The 6,000-nt window shown below is 49.7% G+C and overlaps 1 long non-coding RNA gene across 1 annotated transcript; it reads left to right on the forward strand.

The window, feature by feature from the left end:
• Nucleotides 1–4,100: 4,100 nt before the first annotated feature.
• On the forward strand, nt 4,101–6,000 carry LOC139591906 (uncharacterized). The gene is made up of 3 exons (XR_011679791.1): nt 4,101–4,384; nt 4,523–4,748; nt 4,960–6,000. It is a non-coding gene; the product is annotated as an uncharacterized lncRNA (long non-coding RNA).

Here is a 6,000-nt window from a genome sequence, read left to right on the forward strand (position 1 = left end):
AAAAGGGTCAGAGTGGGTCAGGGTCAGGGTCATAATTTTCCTGAGTGCTCTGGCATTTGGCCAGCAGTCAGCCCACTGCACACAGGAAAGCAGCTTGCAGATCTGCTGTGCCCATCCCATAATTTTGTTTGCTTTCAGGCTGTCTTCATTTGGTTGTGGTTTCCTGGTACAGCAGGACCTTGGCTCACATGGGCTCAGCCCAGGTTTGAGGGGCAGAGTTCCCTCCTCCCCTCCCAGATGTTGTTTTGTTCCATCTCCCACAGATGTGGCCACATTGTGAGTGCCTTGAACTGGCTCAAATGGCCAAGGTAATAAGCTGGATCATTTTATCTTGCATTTTATCAGGATGGGGAAAAGGAGCTGCACTGCACAGAGGGAAGCACACTGCAGGAGGAGAGAGGGAAATCAGGAAGGATGGGGTAGAAGGAGAGAAAGAAAGAGAGAGAGAGAAAGAAAAAGAGAAAGAAAGAAAGAAAGAGAAGGAAGGAAGGAAGGAAGGAAGGAAGGAAGGAAGGAAGGAAGGAAGGAAGGAAGGAAGGAAGGAAGGAAGGAAGGAAGGAAGGAAGGAAGGAAGGGAGGGAGGGAGGGAGGGAGGGAGGGAGGGAGGGAGGGAAAGGGCTTCTCCCTTTCTGTTGCAGCCAAGCTATTCAGCTCAAGCCTGTCATGGGACTGTACCCTCACAGTGGAGCTTTTTTATCAGCAAATATTAAATCTAAAAATAGCAGGTGTTTCTGCCAGAGAGCCAGAGCAGAGGTATCAGAGAAAGTTGTTGTAGGAGGGGCAAGAACCTCCTGCACATTCCCTTGGCTGTCTGCAGTTGAACTCTGCTCTTAGCTCCACATTCACAAAGAAGGGGATCGTGCCAGACTTATCCTGAAGTATATTGTGAACAATGTCAGTCACTTGTTTTTAAAATTTTAAAAGTTTAATGGTAATAAAATGGTTATTAAAATAGTAATATAATTAGAGTAATAAAAATTTGGACAATTAGGATTTAGGACAATATGAGGCAATAAGAACAAAGAGTTACAGACAGTCTGGGTACCTTTTTCTGGGCAAAATAAGCCTGAAAAAGGACACGCGTTAACAGAGGATTAACCCTTAAAAGCAACAGCCTGTTGCACATTCATACACCTCCTACATGATGCATAAATTCCATTCAAACACAGGATTCTGTCTGGTCAGTGTCAGCTTCTTCCTCTTAATCCCGACAGTGTCTTCATGGCTGAGCGAGGCAGGAAGAAGTTCATTTCTTCTGATAAGAGAGCAAGTCTAATAAATTCCTTTTTCTCTGAAAGATTTCGATGTCCTGTGGCTGCTATCTGATGCCAGTACCTCATTCCTCACATATATTTACAGAAATTTCTTTGTTTAGGGAAAGAACCCGGTGGTAACAGAAAGCTGCAGAAAGGCAAGGCACCATAGACCCAGAGCAGGCTCGCTGCTGCTTGCCCGGCTCAGACGAAAAATAAAAAAAAATATCCTTCCCCAAATCCCTTGGGAGCTGTCCTGGCCAGGCGGGGGGAGGCACTGCAGGTGGCTCAGGCACTCCATGGGGGCTCTAAAGCTTTCCTGCCTGTGCTTTAGCCAAGAAGCCGCCTGAGATGTGTGCTGGACCCTCCTGGCGGCAGAGGAGCTGCTTCCCCTGACCTGCACACGGAATAATCGCTCCGGAGATGCTCGGGGGATGCTCGGGAGGAAGGCGCAGCTCCAGGGGGAATGCAGGAGTTTTCCATTGCCTTTGCTGGGGCTCCCTCCGCTGGCTGGAAGGGCTCGGAGCCCGCAGCGCTGCCCGTCCTTGGCAGGAGCTGAGCCGGGCATCATCCAAGGCAGGATTCCCTCTGAGAGGAATGGCAGATTTGTATTTACAAACAACATGTGGGCCTGCTGGTAGATAAAACCAGCACTGGGAGATAAAAGAAACAATGGGAAGGATTCCACTGATTGATGGATGGAAAAAGAGATTTTGCTTTTACAAATAAACTTTGGGTTTGCTGATATACAAAATTAGGCATTGAAAGATGAAGGAAACTATGGGGAAGAAAAGCCCCTAAATTACATAAGAATTAAAAATTAAAAGGGAGGGTTATACATTAGAGGGAAATCTCTGGTGTCAGGCATTCTGGGCAGTCTGTACCTCTCAAGTACCTCAGCCAATGGGGAAAGAGAGAAGGGAAACGCAGCCAGGAAATTGAGATAGAAAGGACTCTGCGTCCTCCAAAAATTTGAGAGACCCCAGGTGAATGCGCCATGGCCCCTCCCTTTATTCCAATAAAGTAAAAGGACTCCTCTGTCTCCTTTTTGGACATAAACCTCTGGTGTTTGTGCATTAATTTTCCTAAAACCAACAGGACCCTGCTGAGTGCATGGGGCGCTCGGGACGGGCACCAAGGGGACAGTGGGGCCCAGAGCAGGGCTGTGAGTGACCCTGAGCTCCAGGAACTGGAGATTTGCTTCAATGGGAGGGTTTCTGCAGTGTGGACTCTCCCCAGTGCAGCTGCTGCTGCCCTGTCCCCACCAGGAGCCCTCTGAGCAGCAGGGATCTCCTGCTGCTGTATGATAATGTAGATCCCACAAGGAATTTTATGCCTCCATCTCTCTTGCTGGCATGTGAACCAAGCTGCCAAGGGTTGTGCTGCCCATATTTACCTCAGTTCAGAGGTGCTGGGTGGTGCCAGGGGGGTTTGCCATGTCCCCTTGGAGCTGTGGGGGTCCTGGGGGAACAGAAGATGCTTGTGAGGGGACCCAGGTGTGGGATTCACTTAGGGGCAGGAAGGAGGGATAACTTGGGAAAAGCTGCTGGCATGGCAGCCCTTAGGAAAGAGCTACCAGACCAGCCTGAGTTCACAGAATTCCCAGAATCACTGGGTTGGAAGAGACCTTCAAGATCATTGAGTCCAACCCAGCCCCAACAGCTCACCTGAACCCTGGCACCCAGTGCCACATCCAGGCTTTGTTAAACACACCCAGGCATGGGGACTCCACCACCTCCCCGGGCAGCCATTCCAGAACTTTCTCACCCTTGCTGGAAAAACCTTTTCCCTGCTCTCCAACCTGTTTTTCCCTTGGTGCAGCTTGAGGCCGTGTCCTCTGGTTCTGCCAGTTGTGAGGTGACATCTCCTGGTGCAGAGAGAGGAGCAGGATGGTCACTGCCAGGCCCTGAGAGGGGATGGGAATCCCCTCAAGAGCTCACAGGGTGAAAACAGGATCACCTTGCTGTGTGTGGAGTGCCTAAGAAGGGCTGTGGTGTGTGAGCTTTGCTCTCCTGGCTCCCAGCAGCCCCTCTGGAAGGAAGTGAGCTCCATGGAGACTGCTTGGAACCCCTCCTGCTTCCCCAGGCAGCCAGAGCTGGGCAAGGAGAATGGGGTTTTGCCATGGGGTTTTGTTCAGGGGCTTTTTGTTCTCAGGGCTTCCCCCTGCCCTGCACAGCTGCACTGCATGGGTGTCTGTAGGAGCATCGGGGGTAGGATGGTCAGGATGGACAAAGATGAGAGATCTCTGCAGCCAGGTCATGGAACTTGTGGTTTATTGCAAAGGGCCTGGGGGCAGGGCCCTGCTGAGAGCTGCCAGCCACAGCTCAGAGCAGGCCCCAGAGAAGAGAGGGGCAGAGAGGATGAGAGGGTGAGAGAGTAAGGGAGTAAGGGAGTAAAAAAGGTAAGAGCCTAAAAGGGTAAGAGAGTAAAAGGGTAAGAGAGTGAGGTTCCCCTTACAATACAATAAATCTTCTTCTGTGTTGAATATTCTAATTCTCACTAACCAATCTAGTACAATATACAAATTCTATAGCATTTACATACAGCCTATAAGAATCATTACATTACCAGACTGTGTTACATTTTAAACCCTAAAAAATACTCTTTAGACCCCTTCTGCCAAGCTGGCAGGGTCTGCTCTGACCCTTGGGCCTATCTGCAAGCAGAGGGTTTTGTTTCATCAAAAGGGGATTACCTTCAGCCAGCCACATCATTGTTTTCCAGTAGTTCAGTAACTAAGGGATCTCAAAGCTTGCTTTCATTTCAATCTCACTTACAGTTTCCATATTCTCAAAATCTTTTGCCAGGCAATCATATTATGATCTTCATCTTCCCCAACAGGTGTCCCTACTGTGCTCTGCTCATTCTGCCTTCACACAAATCACTCCCAATGTGAGCAGGAGGTGGGGGCCTCTCCTGCTCAGACTGTCCTGATGTGAGCACACAGATGTACAACAGGCAAAGCTGCACGTGGGGCTGTGTTTGTGGCCTTGGTTACAGGTGAGGAGTTACACCTGCAAAAGTGATGGCAGTGGAAACCTGCCAGCAAACAGGCTCAGAGGGGCAGCCTGAAGTGAAGCCTGAGCCCAAACTCTCATTTCTCCCCTGCCAGCATCACTCCTCAGAGCCAGGTAAGCTGCTGATGAGCTGAGCTGAAGCCAGGCTCTGCTCTCTGCACCTTGGAAAATTTTACCAGAAGTCAAGCTGCTAATTTTCAAAGCAAGGAGCTCTAATCCTGTGAAAATATTATTTCCAATTATGCCTTGCAGGATGGCTGATGCAGATCTTTTAGTCAGCCCTATGAAAGCACAGGCATCAGAGCTGCTGCCTCTGACGCAGCTCCTGAGCTGTGGTGCCTCATGTGAATTCTTCCCATTGTTGTTGTAGCTCCTAATTTCAGAGCAGTCACTGCAACAACAGACTTTGCTGCCACCTGACTAAGGAAGCAATGAGGTTCAGGAAGAAGAAAGAAAAAAAAATTAAAATAAAAAAAAGGTCAGTGTTGTTGCTAAGCTATATGCTCTTAAAGCATTTCCCAGCAGCTTAGCAAGAAGTAAATGCTCACAATGCCCAGCAGAACTGTGTTCTTGCAGAGCAGGGCCCAAGATCAATAGTGTTTACAGCACTGGTTTTAGCACTGAGAAGCAGCTCTAGTTGAAGAAACACCAGCTCAGGAAGTAACACTTGGGGTGTGAATGCGTTACAGGAAACCCACGCAGCACTGCACGGCTGTCGAAATGTCCTTTGGTGCCTGTTGAAATGTCCTTTGGTGCCTGTTGAAATGTCCTTTGGGTGCTGCACCACCTGAGTCCTGGGAAGGATCTGCTCTGCTCTGGATTAGCAGAAGACAACGGGAGCTTCCCAGGAGCCCACCTGTGGGGTTAGATTTCAGAGCAGAGCAATATTGAATGCTGCAGTAACACTAGACAGCAGTTTCACCACAAGATTAAAATCTGTTTGAAACAGCCACAAGCAAGAGCACTGGTTCCTGTTAGCTTTGTTGGTATGAGAGAGCTGGAAGGTGACAGTGTCACGAAGAAGGAACCTGAACTGTGCTAGAAGGCAGCTGAAGGCACAGCTGGCACGAGGCTACTCAGCCATTTAGCCCAAATTAAAGTCTCCCTGTGCATTCATTGATGCTGCTGCTGCAAGGTTTTTTCCCACTGCACCTGGAGCAGCTTTCCTGCAGCCCCTGGGCTCAGGTGTGCTGATTTCAGTTCTCTGGCCTTCTGTTAGTGCTGAATGGCCAAAAGCCTCCCCATGGACCATGTGCAGGAGCCCAGGCAGCTGCTGGCTCTGGGCTTGCAGCTGCCAAGGGCCCTGGGGTCCCTCACCTCAGCTCCCCCCAGCTCCCAGACTGCAGACACCCTCCAGGCTGATCCCAGAGAGATTCCAAAGGGAGGCCAGGATCGCTCAGGAGACTTCAGAACCGTGCTGCTGCAATCTCAGGGAGCTGATCTCAACAGGTCCCAGTGAATTTTCCAGGTCTCATCTATCCCAAAAAGGGCCTGAATTTTATTTCATTACTGTTCTTACCAAAACAAGAGATGAAAGTGCTGAAGGTGGAGTTAGACTGGAGGGAGCCTGCAGCAAGGGGCTCCCAGGAGCCACCTGATTCCTTGCCTCTGCTTGGGAGCTCCCCATGGGCCTGACACACCTCTAGGGAAGAGGTTGTTAACCAGAGACTGAAAGTGGCTGGCTGCACCCTCACCTGACACCAAATATTAAACTTTATTAAAAAAATGAA

The sequence above is a fragment of the Agelaius tricolor genome, unplaced genomic scaffold, assembly GCF_023055355.1.
Source record: "Agelaius tricolor isolate 1412-34295 unplaced genomic scaffold, bAgeTri1.0.p SCAF_7, whole genome shotgun sequence".
NCBI classification, from domain to species: domain Eukaryota; kingdom Metazoa; phylum Chordata; class Aves; order Passeriformes; family Icteridae; genus Agelaius; species Agelaius tricolor.